General features: G+C 42.2%; 1 protein-coding gene across 2 annotated transcripts in view; it reads right to left on the reverse strand.

Annotated features, from left to right (window-relative positions):
* Positions 1 to 19,390, reverse strand: part of ddr2l (discoidin domain receptor family, member 2, like) — a 56,583-nt gene extending 37,193 nt beyond the window's left edge. Inside the window, exon 1 of one of the 2 annotated variants that reach the window (XM_075467205.1) lies at positions 19,078 to 19,390. The gene's annotated coding sequence lies outside the window, so the exon portion shown is untranslated. The remainder of the gene's footprint in view (positions 1 to 19,077) is intronic. The other variant, XM_075467206.1, reaches the window with a different exon arrangement.
* Between the last annotated feature and the right edge of the window lie 896 nt (positions 19,391 to 20,286).

Raw genomic sequence — 20,286 nt, forward strand, 5'->3', positions numbered from 1 at the left:
GTAAAGCACTCTGCAGAGGCTGCGAGCTGAAAGTGAAAACAGATTGCGTGACAGAACTTTGTGTTTTCTTCCTCGCTCTCCCATCAATCATGTGATGACCTTTGCGACTGTCATGTGACTGAATGATGGGGGCCGCGTCCCCTGGGTCGCAACCATGGGTATAAATTAGCAAACGGCAGCTCCAAAGAGAAAATGCACGTTGATTCAGGGACATATTTTCAGGAAAATAAGTGTTTTTCTTACTTTACTTTGCTCATAAAGCCTCAAATGCGTATTACTCATTCTATTTTAATACTGAACTTCTGGATTCTGCTGGTAGTTTTACTTCACCTGTCGTGCCAGATGATTTATTACAAACACTCCAGGATCTGGGAAACCCTGCGCAGAGGGTGTTTAGGGTAAGCAGTTTAAAAGAAAATACTTGGCAGCTAATTGAGTGAAGCATCTGTTGAGATGAAACAAACTTTTAGAAACTAGATTAAACGAGGGCTGCAAGCAGAGCCCATTAATGAATAAGACCCACCATTGTTGACTTTTATTACACCTAAAAGCTGCCTGTAGCTGCCAGTACAGGACCAGTGCTGGCAGAATACTTGATTTATACAACCTCTAATTAACTAGGAAAAAATGCTATCAGGGTTGAAAGAAAAAGTAAAAAACATCTTCTTTAAAGGGGAGATCTGGCCCCGACAGAAGCAGCAAAGCTAACATAAGACTACCACCACAGATAGGCTGTAATCAAGTTATGTGACAGACAAAACATCAACAACATGTAAAATAACTGTGACCTTTCAAGGGAACCAACCATACATTTAAATCCATAAATAGATGCAGGGCTTCTGATTTCTGTTCTTTCTCCAGAACAGTCCATGTCCATGGTGCACAACAGGAAGATGCAGTTTCCCCTCACTTCTTAAAGTCTGGGCTACATTAAAAAGCAAACACTCAGCAGAACGTAATCCTAAGAGCTTGAATAAGGGCAACTGGACTTCTTCTTGGATCTTGAAGATGTTTCACCTCTCACCAGAAAGGCTTCTGCAGTTACAAACTGGGTCACGTGTGTCACTGAACCCCGTTTAAGTCATTCTCACCTATAAATCTGTCTGAAAGATAGGGCTGGGTGATATGGGAAAAAGCCATATCACGATATATATTTTTTTTATATCAGTCGATATCGATATATATCGGGTCCATAACTTTTAGCATCCACTTGAACCCCTTTATTTTCCACCGTGTTTATTGGCTGCATGTCTTCTTTAATACAATAAGCTGCATGTGTAATATCAAGGTGTCTCTCAGACTTTGTGTCATACGGCGCTGGATGAATCAGACTCTGTGGTCTTCTGCTGCTGCTGCACAGGCGTTGTTATCGGGGGAAGATTAGCAGTTGTTCCGGGCTGTGTTGGTAAAAGTTTGCATTCTTCGTGCTCAAACGGGTGGAGCTGCTTCAGGTGATGAAACAGATTAGTGGTATTCACCGTCGGTTACATGGCACTGAAAGGATCGGATTATTGGCTAAATTACAATAAGACTGTTATTAAGTTCATGTATACATCTTAGTTTGACAAGAAATTGGATCGGATCGGATTAAGACCCCGAGATAACTGGGTTGAAAGTCACACTAAACCTGCTTGTAGACGCTGAAGCTCGTGGTGAATCAGACTTTGCGTTCTGCGCATGCTCCAGATGTTTTCCCGGGGTCGTGACCCGGAAGTCAAAGCAGACGATATTCCTGTTGTTGTCGCCGTCAGAAAGAAACAAACAACGCGATGGAGAATGCTCCGTTGGGCATCGAGTTTGTGCAACAAGCAGCTCATCACAGACCAAATGTAGAGGGACGTAGCTTCCTCTTGCTCTGCGTTCTCCATCTTTCTCCAATGCCTGAGTTTGTTGTTGTTGTTGGTGGTGAAGAGGTCAACAGGAAGTGGCTCTATTAGCAACAGCTGGAATGGGTACAGCGCCACCTATCATACCGGGGTATGACACGCTTTGTGCCTCTGATCCCATTCATTCACCGCCATATATCCAAGGAGAATTACCCTTGCTCAAATAAGGAGCATAACCCAACTATAGCTGTAATTTAATTAATCTCATCACGTAGACCCACTGAATGTCATCAACAATGTCATCCCTTACGCCTTGGGCTGTGTCTTCCATCGTTTCTTGCGAGGGAGCACTCAATTTCTTTATTTATATGGCTGCAGCAGCACAAACAAACATGCCATGACTAGCTGCTGGCATCACTCTAATCCAGCCACGTGATTGGTTCAGCGTGGCGCAACTCTGGTTGTCATTGGCTATTCGTACTGTCTGTCAAAAGATGGTCGAATGTAATCTATTGAAAAGTATATCAACCATGTTTCCCATCTCAATCGGGGAAAAGTTATTCCTCCATACCTATCGTTATCGTTTTATCGCCCAACCCTACTGAAAGAGCTAGTTTTGGGTGTGAATGGTTGTGAAACTGCCAGGGGAGTGTAGCCACTCAGCCTCGGCAGAATGTAGCTGAAGGAAACACTGGTAAGCTGGAAGTTTTCCCAGGATTGTTTCATGGACAAAATCATACCACTGCTTTTGTCTGAGAGCAGTTAACGATGTCAAACCCACCAAGTCATAAAGAATACAGCGATAAGTAGAAGACTTTGGATTTGTAAAGAAACGCAGGGATGCATGGAACACTGAATCAAAGCTCCGGAGGATAGAGGAGGCTGCAGGCACATTGAAACATCGCTGTAATCAATCACAGGGAGGAAGGTGACTTTCAAATGTTAAACAAACAAAGGTGTTTTTACTAAATTAGTAAAATGAGCATTAAATCAGATCCACTTTTCTAACCTCCACAAGCATCAGATGTTACCATCATCACTTGAACTTGTATTTGAGGAAGCTGTGAACAACACGTTACAGATGCAACATGTATATAGATTATAGTGTCATCGGCAAAAAGGTGCATTTTGCTTCTACTTTCCGCCTGAAGTCATTGATGAAAATGATAAATAAATGGTCCCTAAATGGAAACTTGGGGAATTCCTTCAGTTGTTTTCTTAAAAAAGTCAGTTTGTGGCTCGACATATTTACTGTGTTTGAACGATGAGGTCATTTCTAAAAGTGCAGCACAATGTTTGTTTCAATCAATCAAACCAATGAGATCATTTGTTACAGCCATACCAGTATTTATAGGACCGTGGCCAGACCTAAAACCAGACTGAAAATCACCTAAAATATCACCAATTAAAAACTTGTCACCACTGAGAAAATGGATGGATAGATGTATCTATCCATCTATCTATCTATCTATCTATCATCCATCTATCTATCTATCTATCTATCTATCTATCTATCTATCTATCTATCTATCTATACACCCAGCCTGAATAAATGATTTCTCACTGACTGGTTACGGCAGCTAAACCAACAAAAATATGTTCAGAGAGGCTTAAAAAGATCCACAAATACTTCACAAAGATATCCTTCTGAATGCCTGCATAAACAAATCCATGGTGGAAGAAGTTTTTAGGATTCTTTAATTAAAATCCTGAGTGAGTTATTGTAGCAGAGCCCAAAGTAAAACGCTGAACCTGTAAGTGAGTAAAATACGGGCACTCTAAATAAAACTGGTTGTTATTCTCTTTCACTCACATGTTGTTTTTAGTGGATTCAGAGCAGCTCTTTTGGATTTCACAATGAGACTTTAAATCTTTCCAGTAACTCCTCTGACGTCAAAGTGTCACTCAAGACTCTGCTGCTTTGCTCTCTACAATTTCTTAAAACACACACACAAATGCCAACGTACCCCTGGGGCCATTTTAAAACATACTCGTGAGCATATATCCGTGCTGTAGTCCAGCTTTGTGCACATGCATGCGTCTACATGCTAACATAAAGACAGATACAGGTATGCAGGGGATCATAATTCTGTCAGCAGTGGGTGGAGGTGGAGGGAGCGGAGGCCCAGTGAAGTCGACTTATCTCCGAACAGACACATACTGAGGCCGAGGGACTCTACAGGAACATTTGTTTATGACATTAAACAACTGTTGCATTTCATGTTGACTCATTGTGTTCCAAACAGAACTACTTTCTGCAGCTCACAGACAAGAGTTTGCAGACAAGAAACATGCATGGGCCTAAAATTATTATGAAGCGGTCTGGCTGCCAACTTTTAGGACCTAAAGCAACATTTTTTATTTATTTCATCCATTAATCACCATAAATACAACAAGTTAATGTCATGTTGACTTACAGTACACTGCTAAAGTCCCTAATTTCCCTATATTTTCCCTCCAAGCAGCCAGATTTTCCTCTAATCTTTAAAGTGGTTTTGAGCAACAGTTCTTCAGGCTTTCTGAAGCTCTTTCAGAGTTTTTCTTTGGACATTTTCTGCTTTTTTCACTAATTTTCAGTCCAGTCCTTGTATCTGACCTGTTTTTTCTTTGTTTAAGCCACTTAACTCTGACCTATGAATCATTCAAGCAGAAAAAAGGCTCCTAACTCAAGGGATGAACCAGTGTTGTGTCCACACATAACAGACAAATTAGCAAAGAAGCCATTTTAAATTTGATCTTTAGGCACTTTGTTCCCAGCAGCCTGTCACAGAGACACATCATTTGTTCCCATTTCTTTAGCTGCATCTGTGAAAAACAGCAAAGATAACACAGTCTGACAGACAGAAAACAGGATTTCTGCAGCAACAAGGTGATTCCCAAAGAGCTGTTAGCTGAAAACTTGGCATATCTCAGCATGGTGTGCAGTGTGTCCTTAAAACATTTGAGGAAACTGGACAAGTGGAGGACAGAAGAAGAAGTGTCAGGCCTAAAGAACTATCTACAGCAGATGAACAGGATCTGAAAGTGATGTCCTTAAGAAAGAAGAAAACATCCAGCAAAGACCTGACACAGGAGCTGAGAGATGCATCTGGACCTTCAGCTGATCCATCTGCTGTTGGCCCAAGCCTCATCAGAAATGGGCTCCATGGAAGGGTGGCTGTCAAGAAGCCGTTCTTAAGGAAGGGAAACAGGGAGAAAAGGCTGAGCTGTGCCAAAGGACACAAGAAGTGGGCTGAAAATCAGTGGCAGCAGGTCTGATGGAGGGATGAATCCTCCCCAGAGCCCGGAGCTCAACATTACTGAAGCAGTGTGGGATCATGTTGGCAGAGAACGGAACAAAAGGCAGCCGACATCCAGAGAAGAGCTTTGGGATGTCCTTTAAGAAGCCTGGAGAACTATTCCTGAAGACTCCTTAAAGAAAGGACAGAAAGCTCGTCTGAGAGGGTTCAGGCTGTGTTGGAGGAGAAAGGAGCTCAGAGCAGATATTCACTTTAAAGCTGCTCAGAATTGTACAAATTTATCTCATATCCCATTTATCCTTTTATGTTTGCAGATGTTCCTGTTAACCACTGCACCTGTTTCCTGTTTTTTTCTGAAAATATAAAAAGAAAAGAGGGGTTGCCCAAGACTTTCGAGCAGTACGGTACTTCCCAGCTAACTATGACACATGGAATAGATCCTACACTTACTGATTTTACCAGGAAAAATGAACAAAAGAGATGTTTCTTAAATGTGAAATAAACAAAACCTTCTCTAAGTCCCATCATCAGTCCTGACCCGGAGGCCTGTCAGTGGGCTCCAACCAGAACTCTTTTCCATGGTTGAGGTTTAAATCACTGCTCAGCTTCACAAAATCAACAGTAGTGATTCAGTTTATGGTAATTACTGCACAAAAACAAGTTAATGCAAGAGAAGAGGTATGTCCAACATTCTGAAGTATTTCTGACACCATCTGTGATGAGTCATTTAACCCCATCAGAATCAGCTGATGTCAGACTCCCAAAGCCAGACACGGTCATCTTTCATGAGGTTTGGGGTAAAGGGTCTGTCATTACTCAACTTTAAATCAAAGTTAACAGCTGAATCCCAACATTTCATGTCTGTTTATATCAGGAGAAAACACATTCATTCACGAACTGGAATCTGCAATAAGGATCCAAACTTGACATAATGTAAAGGTATTATTTATTATGGACCAGCCCAGGGTTAGAATAAAGTCAATTCAATGGAAACCAACTATTTTTTCTCCCTTAACGTCACCGTGTGATTGAAATTTATTGTGTTTTCTAGTGTTGCTGTCCCAGATGTCTTCAATGGGCGGACGATAACTGGAGCCCAGCGGAAACATCCAACATCTGCAATCCTTGCATGAAAAACGTGATGAGAAGTCCAACAAGGAAACATTCAAAAGCATCCTTTAGAGCAGAGATACTCATTGTGCGGCTCCTCAAGCTTTAATCGGTTGCTCGCACTCGCATAGTAGCTTATAACAATATGATAACAATAACAATACATTTTTTCAAATAACACACAGCAAATACTGCACAGTATTAAGTATTTTTATTAAGTTTGCGTTTTTTGTAGTATTAAGTATTTTTTAGGGCTGGGCGAGTTAACGCAATAATAACGAGTTAACTTGTTAATTATTTAACGCCGATAAACATTTTATCGCGCATTAACGCATAAAAGTCTGTTGAATGCATCACATTCACGCACTTACAGCAAACACCACAAAGCATGGAGTAATAAAATAAAGATAAACGAGCAGGTAACATCACCGGAGCTCACAGAGCTAACCGGTGCTACTTCCTGTTTTACTTGTTTCAACATAAAAGCACGTATTTCAAAATAAAAAAAAACAAAAACTCCTGCATTTACCGCCAAGTTGAATTGTCTTCTCAGCGTAGTAGTTCCAGTCTAAAATATCACTTAAAGGCAAAACACACAACGGATAGCAGCAAGTCATTCAAGAAAACAGACAGTGGAGCGAGGCTTCTACATAAAAACAACAGAAAGATGCTGATGTTAAAAGTGTGTTTGCACAACAAATGTTATGGCACTTTCATTCATATGGCAGCACATTTAAAATAAAACTAAATGCTAAAAGCTATACACTACTTTTGGATTAAATTTTGGATTTTGCGTACAAATGCGATTAATCGTGATTAATCAGGGAAATCATGTGATTAATTAGATTAAAAATTTTAATCGTTGCCCAGCCCTAGTATTTTTTATGAAGTATTAATTAAGTGTTAATGGTGTTTCCAAAAGGGGGCTCTGTTAAACCTGGCAACGCAGCCCGCTTAAATCACCATCACACTTGACCGCAGTGCACGCTAGCTCCTTTAGCCGGCGCGAGATGCAGGCACAATGGATCAGTTTTTAATTAAAAAAGGGCAAAAACCAGCACAAAAACCATGCTCATCCTGAATGTCTCACTATGATTACAATAACAAACTACAAATACAACATGAAGAAAGTCAAGGACATGCATGCCAGCTTCCGCTCATCCCAGTATTAAGGTGAACGTGGTCTTAATTGAAAATGTATTGGCTGTGCTGTTTCTTTTTTGTGGGATGTTTTATATGTAGAAATGCATATTTGCAAAAGGGGAACTTAGTATGTTGTTGTAAAAGTGTCTCTTCCCTTGATTTTTTTCCTCTGCCAATGTGGCTCTATGTGAGTATAACTGCTTTAGAGCGTAATTTTCAAGACAAAATATTGGCCAACTCTTTGGTTGAAGATGTTGCCATCACCCTTATAAGGAGTTTCTGTAGCCTGGGTACAACCAACTGGAAAAGAAGATCTCTGAAACGTGAAATGCATGCAGCAACATTTTTGACCGTCCAGGCTTCAGGAGCTGGAAAGTAACAAGCAAAAAGAGACAATTCAAGAGATATTCAAAGCTCTGATGTGTGCCTTTATCTCACAGATGGTTTCCGTCTGCATCACCCTTGCTCTGCAGCAGCAGCCATGTTCAGCATTCTTTCCTCTCCAAGCTCACGTACCTCAAACAGATCCACTCTAACAGATCCTCTGTGCGGTTTCTTAATGGTTTAATGAGGCGCTGGCCGCAGCTCGGCTGATGGAAACTCAACACAGTCGTTTTATTTACAACCATCTGTAATCTGCTCCTTCCCTTCCAACCACAGCTTTTATCTGCACACACTTATCCTGGAGCCATTTTGACTGTTTCCTGTAAGGGCCGAGCCAGTGTTTATATTAAAAAAAAGTATCACCAGAGCCTCTCAAATCACTAATTCCTGATAAGAGGGTCGTAAACTTTTATGTGGTGGCTTACTGACCTGAGGATGAGCGTCTTTGGAAATATTTCCCTAAACTTCTGAAGGATTTTGTTGGAAGGATGTACTTAAATATCTTCCTGTATGTCTCCTGCAAACGTGCATGAAATAGTTCCATGTTTGGCTAAAATCTCACAGACAGAAGTAATTCATTGGCTCCAGGTTGAGCTGGATCCATTTTAAAGGAGATCTGGATGTAATAGCGCACATACTGTAGATATCAGGATGAGTCTTTTATTGGGAAGCCAAAGACAGTCTGATGTCATCCTGTTAACTTTCACCCCTCGAAGCCAGAGGCCGCAGCATCCTATATGATGAAAACAGAGCTTTGCTGCTTTCCATCCACGCAGTGATGGCGCACTTCGAAGGTTACGGGCCTCACCAATGAGCCAGACCCAGATGAAACGATCCGAACGTCTTTATTCTGCTTATTCACTGGAACGTGCAGCCAATGGCTCGACAGTTTGTGGATTTTATGTAAGCCAGTGGGAAGACAGCGAGGTTTCCATTAAAGGAGATGCATCCCTACAAAAACTAACACAGTGCTGCTTTTACACTCAATGTAACTCAATTTGGTTCTAAATGAGAGGGAAACTGTATCTTTCCAATAAAAAAGGTTTTCTGTTACACGGCGTGGATACAACCAAATGGTAATTTACTTTCCTCTTTTGTTATTTATAAGGGAACCGTGCACATCCGTCTAATGACTATGAGCTGAAAAAGGGTAACGCTTCCAAGTATTCAGCGAGAAAATGCTGTATATAACCAAAAGAAGCAATTGTTGAGATGTACTTTTAATTTAAAAAATATCTATCCTTGTATTAAAGAGCACCAACGACTGCGTCAGTTTCTGGACGTCTTTCAGGTAAAAAGAAACATTAGTTTGAAGAAATGAAATGCAGTGAGTGCTGACTGCACGAGTTTCCCTGAGGACAAAAGCAGATGTTCATAAACAGGGTTTGATCGGGCTTCTACTTCCTGCAACAGATCGCTGTTTCGGGACTCTTCCTGCACACAATCACTGGGCTCTTCTGCTTCCCCCACACTTGTAATCCCTTACTTTTCCAACTGCTCTCTCTTCTGCAGATGTTTAGGGTTAGCTCCATGTGGTTACGTGTCACACATTTTACTCCTCACGATACTAATCCCGTCGTGTCACATGAATGCTGCTCTGCAGAAAACTAATAGCTTTGGGATAAGGGCTGGGCGATAAAACGATAGCTATGGAGGAATAACTTTTCCTCGATAGAGATATGAAATACGGTCGATATACTTTTCGATAGACTACATTCGTCCATCTTTTGACAGACAATACAAATAGCCAATGACAACCAGAATTGCGCCGCACTGAACCAGTCACGTGGCTGGATTAGAGCCATGCCTGCAACTATCAGTGGCGTGTTTGTTTGTGGCGCTGTAGCCGTATAAATAAAGAAAATGGCTGTGTTCGAAACCGCATACTACATACTACATAATACTTCCATTCTGCATACTGATCGATCACACAGTATGCAGAGCGTTTACCCACAATGCATTTCGCTCCTGCCCAAGCCGAAATCCGCCGGCCTGAAGCTGATTTCCCTTAAGCTCTAAACTCTGTAAACTTTAGCAACATTTGAAACATTTTCAGGCGAGAAAGTAGTCGTTTAGATCCCCAACGTGTTGAAAACCTGACAAAATACCGGCTATTTACAATTTTGTTCCCACGAATTCGGCGCTACTAAAGCTAGCCGCAGTAAGCAACGCACTTCCGGTTATTTTCACAAAATAAAATACCCGTTGCCTTTTATCATAGGGAAAGCCATTACGATACAATTGGTGCTTTTGTTTTGAAAACCGGAAGTGAACCTACCCTCGTCGTAGCTAGCTTGAAACTAGTTTTGACAGGAAATGACGATCGGCGACGTCACGTTACGTTGCATCTTGGGTAGTTTGAGTATGAGTAGTAACCTCATGATGCTTACCCAACATTTCAGAGAATCTAGTATGCATTCGGGAACTTCTCGCTTACTCAAACTCGCATACTAAATCAAAAAGTTAGTATGAGTAGTAGGAGAAGTAGGAGTAGTAAGAGAAGTATGCGGTTTCGAACACAGCCAATGAATCCCCCTCGGAGGAAACGATGGAAGACACAGCCCAAGGCGTATGGGACATACTTGATGACACTGTTGATAAGAAGGGCCCGAAAAGTTCAGTGGTGTGGAGGTATTTTGGCTTTTTGAAGTCCGACACAAAATATAATAGTGTGGACTGCGAATTATGTCGAGCACATGTTCCGACAAAGACCGGGAATACTGCTAATCTGTTCCATCACCTGAAGCAGCTCCACCCGTTTGAGCTCGGAGAATGCAAACTTTTACCAACACAGCCCGGAACAGGTGCTAATCTTCCCCCGATAACAACGCCTGTGCAGCAGCAGAAGACCACAGAGTCTGATTCATCCAGCGCCGTATGACACAAAGTCTAAGAGACACCGTGATATTACACATGCAGCCAATAAGCAGAGTGGAAAATAAAGGGTTTCAAGTGGATTCTGAAAGTTATGGACCCGATATATATTGATATCGACTGATATAAAAAAGATATCGTGATATGACTTTTTCCCATATCACCCAGCCCTATCTTTCAGACAGATAGATAATTTATAGGTTAGAATGACTTAAACGGGGTTCAGTGACACATGTGACCTAGTTTATAACTGCAGAAGCCTTTCTGGTGAGAGGTGAAACATCTTCAAGATCCAAGAAGAAGTCCAGTTGCCCTTATTCAAGCTCTTAGGATTACGTTCTGCTGAGTGTTTGCTTTTTAATGTAGCCCAGACTTTAAGAAGTGAGGGGAAACTGCATCTTCCTGTTGTGCACCATGGACATGGACTGTTCTGGAGAAAGAACAGAAATCAGAAGCCCTGCATCTATTTATGGATTTAAATGTATGGTTGGTTCCCTTGAAAGGTCACAGTTATTTTACATGTTGTTGATGTTTTGTCTGTCACATAGCTTGATTACAGCCTATCTGTGGTGGTAGTCTTATGTTAGCTTTGCTGCTTCTGTCGAGGCCAGATCTCCCCTTTAAGGGGTTCAAGTGGATGCTATATACTGATATCGACTGATGGTAAGAAAAAATATTTTGATATGACCTTTTCCCATGTAACCCAGCCCTACTTGGGATACAATCTCAAATGGTCTCCATGGAAGGGTGGCTGTCAAGAAGCCGTTCTTAAGGAAGGGAAACAGGGAGAAAAGGCTGAGCTGTGCCAAAGGACACAAGAAGTGGGCTGAAAATCAGTGGCAGCAGGTCTGATGGAGGGATGAATCCTCCCCAGAGCCCGGAGCTCAACATTACTGAAGCAGTGTGGGATCATGTTGGCAGAGAACGGAACAAAAGGCAGCCCACATCCAAAGAAGAGCTTTGGGATGTCCTTCAAGAAGCCTGGAGAACTATTCCTGAAGACTCCTTAAAGAAAGGACAGAAAGCTCGTCTGAGAGGGTTCAGGCTGAGTTGGAGGAGAAAGGAGCTCAGAGCAGATATTCACTTTAAAGCTGCTCAGAACTGAGCTAACTCTGTTTCTGCCTCATATTCTGTGTTTATATTTATGTTTGCACACATTTCAACAAATATCTGCATGTATTTACTCTTTTCCTGGCAAAATGCAAAGAAATGAGGGGCTTTTGCACAGTGCTGAATATACAGTCCCAAACACCAACGTGTTCTTGTAATGAGGTGAATCATTTCTGTTTCCTGTCTCTCAAATGTGAGTAACAACATGTGTCATTTTGAAGTACTTTTTCAGTCCTGTGTGGTTACTTAACTGACAAATACAGTCGCAGCAAACCCAACGACCCGAGCAAAGTATTATTCAAGAAGTACAGGACTTTTCTTTCTCAAGACAGCGAATGAGGGCAAATCTGCAGTAATTCACCTCAGCGGTCGGTTAGACGGTCAAAGACAAACAGAAATACAAGTTCTCATAAGAACAATAGACGTCATGTGATCTTATGAGGAATATAAACCGGACAGCAGCAGCAGGAGAGTTTTGGATCAGGAAACATACTCCGTCACATCAACAAAAACCTGACGTACACTTATATTCAGACACTCTGCCGTTCGTACAACCTGAAACCCAAAGACGGGTGGCAGCATCGAGACGACGTGACTTCCATTGCTTTGTTTTGTGAGTGAGCGGAGCTCTCACAGCCCGAGCCAAGCCGAGCTGCTGCTGTTGTGAAATCACTCAGAGACTCGCTGGAGCTCCGGGCTGCTCTCTCAGTCCGTTCCAGGAACAATAAATCAGATTTTTATCAAATCACATCACACACATGAAGCCGTTCAAATGTACCTGCAGGCCTGGCAGCCATCACTAACCGTTTGAGTCTCAGACGATTTGTTTGTGTTCATCCATCGGGTATTTTTCCAAGATTAATCTACACTCATCTACACCGTTTCTGAGCTCTGGGTATCTTCTGTGTCTGACTATCTGTTCCCTGTGATGTAAAACAGCACTTTTCTTACAGCTGGAACACAAAACTGTTTCACATTCTTCATTTTAATTTCAACTATTAACCACTTATCATGATTAGAGCTGATTTATTTTCCAGGGTTTCAGTATTTTTTAAAGCGTGGGAGTAATCTAATTCGGTACATTTATGTGGACATAGCGTCTGTCTATAAATCAGGTTAATAAGCCGAGTTTTTCTGGGACAGGATGAAATGTAAATGTGAAAAAAAAAGATATTTGTTTTTAAAAAGTTGGGACACTGAGTAACATTATTCTGCTGAGCCTCTGTCCATCTTTACCCTTGAGAGACTCTGCCTCTCTAAGGTTCTCTTTTTATACCCAATCATGTCACTGAGCTGTTGCCAATTAACATAATTATTTAAAACATAAAACATATTCCCCGAGCTGTTTATCGGACATTTAGCTCCCATCGAATTCAAGATGTTATTGACCAACTTTTTTTTAAATTGGGGTTATAATTAAACTAGTGGTGGGATGCAATTAAAAATTAATCTAATTAATTAGAGGCTTTGTTGATTAATCGCATTTTTATGACACAATAAGCACATCTCTTTGGTTGACAACTGAATAAATGAATGACATGTATGTGATTTATTTCTCATCTGTATTTATCTGCGCATTAGTTTGTTCATTTGTCAGATGGAGACCGATTTATTTTGGCTCTAAACCCCATCGTCTGGTCTGTTGTGAGCTGGCTACACCGTCTGCCTGTGTCCATGCTCGCAGTGACACGTTTAGCATTGAGGTGCCAAGCATCACAGTCTCGTCTTCTATCACTGATCACCAAACTTTCTTGCGCACTGACGTCACTAAATGCATCCTGTGCGTCTTCTTGGCAGCTGACAAACAGACTTTAGGTGCATTACTACCAGTGTGTGCATCAGTGTTACCAGTGTGCCAGAAATTAGGGAATCGAAAAAGCTTTGATTAAATGTGTCCCAGCTTTAAAGGAAATAAATCAAACACTTTTCACACCCTGGTGGAGGACTGCAGATACCTGGTTACCCACCATAAAGCGTCTGGAGGTGAAGCGAAAGACACAGGCTGTGTTCGAAACCGCACACTAGTCCTACTTCTCCTACTTCTCCTACTACTCATACTAACTTTTTGAGTTAGTATGCGAGTTTGAGTAAGCGAGAAGTTCCCGAATGCACACTAGATTCTCCGAAATGTTGGGTATGCATCATGAGGTTACTACTCATACTCAAACTACCCAAGATGCAAAGTAACGTGACGTCGCCGATCGTCATTTCCTGTCAAAACGGCACTTTCAAGCTAGCTACATCGAGGGTAGGTTCACTTCCTGTTTTCAAAATAAAAGCACCAATTGTATCGTAATGGCTTTCCCTATGATAAAAGGCAACGGGTATTTTATTTTGTGAAAATAACCAGAAGTGCGTTGCTCACTGCGGCTAGCTTTTGTAGCGCCGAATACGTGGGAACAATATTGTAAATAGTCGGTATTTTGTCAGATTTTCAACACGTTGGGGATCTAAACGACTACTTTCTCGCCTGAAAATGTTTCAAATGTTGCTAAAGTTTACAGAGTTTAGAGCTTAAGGGAAATCAGGCCGGATGATTTCAGCTCGGGCAGGAGCGAAATGCATTGTGGGTAAACGCTCTGCATACTGTCTGATCGATGAGTATGCAGTATGTGGTTTCGAATACAGCCAGTCACAGGGCTTCAAAACAATCTCGGACCATTTTATTTTTACTTCCTTGTTTTTCGTTGTTTACTTTAATGTGAACTCTGTTAGGTTTAGGCATCACAACTGCTTGGTTAGCTTCAGAAAAAGAAAGCTGTAAGGCTTGATGTTCACAGGAGAAGCTTGATGAATGAAATTTAACCAGGAAACTGTCCATAAAGTGTAAAATGAGCTGCAGAATCACAAGAACATTCACATTTAGTTTAATGTACGATAGAGGGAAATAAAGCCTGAAGAAGACAGATTTCCTTCGGAGGAGTTTGTATTTAGACGTTTGAAACTCTGCTGTCAGCTTGTGCCTATAGAAAAGCTGACAGAGCTCTGAGCATGAAAATAACCCAAACATGATCCCTCATAGATCACACTGCATGTCAAAAGGTCAGCAACGCTCACACACACGCACGCACGCACACACACACACACACACACACACACACACACACACACACACACACACACACACACACACACACACACACACACACACACACACACACACACACAGAACTTATGATAACTCTGCAGACTTATCTGAAGATGAGCACATCCCCCATCAAAACCATCATAAGTCTGTTATATGTCTGTTCACCTCAAACACAGTTCATGTTGTCAGTTAACTCACTGCTCATGATACAGTAAACTGAATTATGCGTAACCTTAGCGACACCACTCATGTTTCCAGCCACGCTAACAGCTAATTGTGTTAAACACTTTAAAACTTGGAGGAGGCTTGAAAATACAGAAACTTCTGTTCCTTTGGAAGGAAATATTCAGTGAAGGTCACGAAACGCAGTTTCCAAACGCAGTTAGGATCATTAACCAACTTTAGGAGTTAATGATGAACACACGGAAGGTTTTTATTACTGCAGTATGTTCAACATTCGCAGCGTCTTGTGTGTGAAACCATCTTGAGCTTGCTTGATAAGACGTTTTATTGACACCTGAATCACAGATTGTTCTTTCCAAAGGGAGCACAGCATGGCTCTGATATGTATTATCATCAAAAGTAGAGAGTCATTAGGTGATAATCTGCAAACGGTCCGTGTTTGAATCCCTCCTGTAACAGGCGCCTTTGATGTCAGAGCACAGAAAGTCTCCCAAAGCCACATCGTGGACCTTCTCATGAACAATCCGTCTTATTCCCGCAGATGTGATTTTAAGCTGTAGCTTTCTGACAGTTAGTAAGCAGCTGAACGTCCAAAGCCTTTTCTTCACGTGTCAGTGATGAAAAACAGGGACATTCAGCACAACTTTTCAACCAGAGAAGCTAAAAACCAATAATTACATGTCCTAAGCCATGACTTTCAGTTGCTGCTGCTTTACAACATAGATTTTTGTGATTTTTTTTTCTCTCTCTCATTAATCCATTTGTTTTTTTATCCTGATAAGATACATTTAATTTAGTTTATTTACCGTAATGGTGAGGTTCTCGATACGCCCTCCCAGGGTTTCTAACCTCTCCAGCACTGATTCCTTGCATCTTATCATTTACTATCTATTGTATATATATTTATTCATTTATTTTATTCTATTTCTTTCTTTTATGTGATATACTCTTGTTTGTAATGTTTTATTAAAGTACAAACAAACAATAAACAATAAACAATACTGTGGAATATAACAGCCTGAATAAATAAAGTTATGTGAAAAAAAAACACTTTCTTTCAGTTCTCAGGCATCAGAAAACCGTGTCATTATTTATTAAACAAAAAAACTAAGTGAACCCTTACTGCTTCCATAGGAACTGAGAGGGTCAGTAGCAGCCAGCTGCTGCTAATCAATGCTCTGATTAACTGATCATCAGTCAGTGTGAGCAGCTCGATAAAAGCAGAAGTTCTGCAGCATTCAGGTGTGTGTTAACGCGATGCCAAGGAGGAAAGACATCAGCAACAATCTTAGACAAGCTGCCCATCAACCTGGGAAGGGTTATAAGGCCGTTTCCAAACTATCTGGAGTCCATCATTCTACAGAGAGAAAGATTATTCACAAGTGGAAAACATTCAGGACAGCTGTCAATCTTCCCAGGAGTGGACGTCCCAGCAAGGTCACCCCAAGGTCAGAAACCCAAGAGCTACATCTCAGACTCTGCAGGCCTCAGTTAGCATGTTAAAGGTTAAAGTTCATGACAGCACAGTTAGAGACAGAATGAACAGGTATGGCTTGTGTGGAAGGGCTGCAGGAGAAAGCCTCTTCTCTCTAAAAAGAACATGGCAGCACAGCTTAGGTTTGCAAAGCTGCATCTGAACAAACCACAAGACTTCTGGAACAATGTCCTCTGGACAGAGCAGACCAAAGTGGAGCTGTTTGCTCAGAATGCACAGCAGCACGTTTGAAGGAAACCAAACACAGCACATCAGCACAAACACCTCACACCAGTCCACCATGAACTCCTCTGGATACCAAAGTGTTCTAGAGTCAGATGTGAGGCCGTCTGTCCGACAGCTGAAGCTGGGCTGAAACTGGCTCACCAACAGGACAAAGATCCCAAACACAGCAGCAGATCTACAGCAGAATGTGTGAAGAAGAGAAGAATCGAGGTGTTGCAACGGTCCAGTCAGAGTCCAGAACTCAGACTGACTGAGATGCTGTGGTGGGACCTTCAGAGAGCTGTGCAGAAACCAGAGCTGTAAACCTCAATGAGCTGAAACAGCGCTGGAGAGAAGAGTGGGCCGAGATTCATCCAGAACCACGAGAGAGACTGAGAACGTCCCACAGGAAACCATCTGCAGGATCAGGGGGTTCACTTAGTTTATCACACTGCTGCTACAAGCTGCTGGATCAGGGGTTCACTTAGTTTTTCACACACTGCTGCTGAAGCTACTGGATCAGGGGTTCACTTAGTTTATCACACTGCTGCTACAAGCTGCTGGATCAGGGGTTCACTTAGTTTTTCACACACTGCTGCTGAAGCTACTGGATCAGGGGTTCACTTAGTTTTTCACACTCTGCTGCTCCAAGCTGCTGGATCAGGGGGTTCACTTAGTTTTTCACACTCTGCTGCTGAAGCTGCTGGATCAGGGGTTCACTTAGTTTATCACACTCTGCTGCTACAAGTTTCTGGATCAGGGGGTTCACTAAGTTTATCACACTCTGCTGCTACAACCTGCTGGATCAGGGGTTCACTTAGTTTTTCACACTCTGCTGCTGAAGCTACTGGATCAGGGGGTTCACTTAGTTTTTCACACTCTGCTGCCCCGAGCTGCTGGATCAGGGGGTTCACTTAGTTTTTCACACACTGCTGCTGAAGCTGCTGGATCAGGGGTTCACTTAGTTTTTCACACTCTGCTGCTACCAGCTGCTGGATCAGGGGGTTCACTTAGTTTATCACACTCTGCTGCTCCAAGCTACTGGATCAGGGGTTCACTTAGTTTTTCACACTCTGCTGGTCCAAGCTGCTGGATCAGGGGGTTCACTTAGTTTTTCACACTCTGCTGCTGAAGCTACTGGATCAGGGGGTTCACTTAGTTTTTCACACTCTGCTGCCCCGAGCTGCTGGATCAGGGGGTTCACTTAGTTTTTCACACACTGCTGCTGAAGCTGCTGGATCAGGGGTTCACTTAGTTTTTCACACTCTGCTGCTACCAGCTGCTGGATCAGGGGGTTCACTTAGTTTATCACACTCTGCTGCTCCAAGCTACTGGATCAGGGGTTCACTTAGTTTTTCACACTCTGCTGGTCCAAGCTGCTGGATCAGGGGGTTCACTTAGTTTTTCACACTCTGCTGCTGAAGCTGCTGGATCAGGGGTTCACTTAGTTTATCACACTCTGCTGCTACAAGTTGCTGGATCAGGGGTTCACTTAGTTTATCACACTCTGCTGCTACCAGCTGCTGGATCAGGGGGTTCACTTAGTTTTTCACACACTGCTGCTGAAGCTGCTGGATCAGGGGTTCACTTAGTTTATCACACTCTGCTGCTACCAGCTGCTGGATCAGGGGGTTCACTTAGTTTTTCACACTCTGCTGCTACAAGTTGCTGGATCAGGGGGTTCACTTAGTTTTTCACACTCTGCTGCTACCAGCTGCTGGATCAGGGGGTTCACTTAGTTTTTCACACTCTGCTGCTACCAGCTGCTGGATCAGGGGTTCACTTAGTTTTTCAGACTCTGCTTCTGTGTTTGGTCTGAGTTTTTCTTCTGGACCAGGTGATGTTTCTCTTTATGTCCTGATACATTGAGCCTAAGACCTGAGACAGGGTGGATTCTCCTTTTTACTGTCTTTACTGTGTTCTTTGGTGTGTTTTTAAAGGCGCTGCAGTTAATGAAATGACGTAAAATGAATGAATAAAGCGAACTCAGTGACATCCAGAGGCAGGCCTGATCGATACAAAGCACCGGTCTGTGTCCGGCTGCTCACATGTACTGGGTCAGTGAGGCCTCTCTCAGCAGGTTAATGCCTCTTATATAACAACACTTTCCACATGAACGCTGTCACAACTATCACTGCTCAGAAACTGCAACTTCCTTTGAGCATTTCCTGTGCTCTCGTGGTGCATTTTAAGGATTTTCTTGTGTTTTTTTGGGGTGAAAAAAAGCTGGATTTTAATGGATGTTATTTAATCTGATCTGTGCTGCAGCTTCCTCCACACAACAAAGCAGACATATCTGAGCAGTCTCATCTCTGCAGGCCTCAGTCTGCAGCTCTGTTGTCATGCAAAGTTCCCAGCGGGCTGGAGCCTGGCCCGATCTGAGCCGCACAAAGCGGCGCAAAGCGCGCGGCAGCCGCTTACCTGTCCGCAGTTTCCCAGCGAGTCTCTCCCCGGTTCGATCCGTTTTTCACGGCGTTCGGTCCGGCAGCTCGTGAGTTGGAAGTCGGGGAAACAGGCGGACAGAAGGAGAAACTCACAGGATCATGGTGGGTAAAAAAAAAGAAAAAGAAAAACTAACGGTCCCTTTATCGCCCGGGTGGGTTTATTATACTTCGGTTTGAGCTTTGTCAGTCTTCTTCTGACTCTGTTACAAACGCTAAAAGTGTGAAAGGAAGAAGATGTCCACACTCCAAAGACAGAGGGATAAAAAAAGTTTCTGTCTATTTACATCACATCCCGTTTCCGAAAAGGAGGAGGAGAAGGAGGAGGAGGAGGAGAAAGGCAACATGAGCCCCCTGAGTGTCTGACATCCGAGAACTTAGAGGAAAGCCTACCGAGGGCCCTACGAAGGGCCGAGGGGACGTTTCCACCAGCTCACTGCCAAGTTTAATGTTTTAGTTTTGCTGAAACACTTTTTTGCGTGTTTTTTTTAAGTGTTTACACATGTTCCTTAAATTAAACGGCAGATTAACTCATAAAACAAAGAGATTCCAGGAGTGAAATGAAGAAATGACATTTAAGCACACTTTTTCAGAGACGAGCTTTATGTCACTTCCTCAGGGAATAGTTCTTAATGTGTCTTTTATGGAAGTTTTTCTGTGCCATCAGAATTTGAATACTAATATTGAATCTAATATTGAATATTGAATTTTTACAGCATCAAAATGAGACTTTGAATTTGAAAAACCAACAGTGTAAAAAAAAAATCAATCTCTAAAAACAAAAATCAGTGGAAAAAAATCAAAATCTAAAAATTCAGTGGAAAAAAATTAACTTAAAAAAATTCAGTGGAAAAAGAACCAGACTCAACATCCTGGTAAACGGAGAAGCAATCGATCCCCGTCTCAATTCATCCAACGGCAGCCAATCATGTTACGCTCCATTGGACAGATCAGCCATGCCCACCAACAGGTGACGGTGCTTCGGTGAGTGAGTTTACTTTATTTGACATTTGTGTTAGTAAAATTGAGTAATAGATATTACTAATATCTATTGAGCTGATCTGCCCAGTCTTTGTGACAGGTTGCTAGTTACAAAGTGCCTAAAGATCCAATTTAAAATGGCTTCTTTCTACTACCAGGGTTAAGTATAGAAATGTACATTTTAAAGCAAAATTCTAACCAATGACAA

Source organism: Odontesthes bonariensis, chromosome 6 (assembly GCF_027942865.1).
Source record: "Odontesthes bonariensis isolate fOdoBon6 chromosome 6, fOdoBon6.hap1, whole genome shotgun sequence".
NCBI lineage: Eukaryota > Metazoa > Chordata > Actinopteri > Atheriniformes > Atherinopsidae > Odontesthes > Odontesthes bonariensis.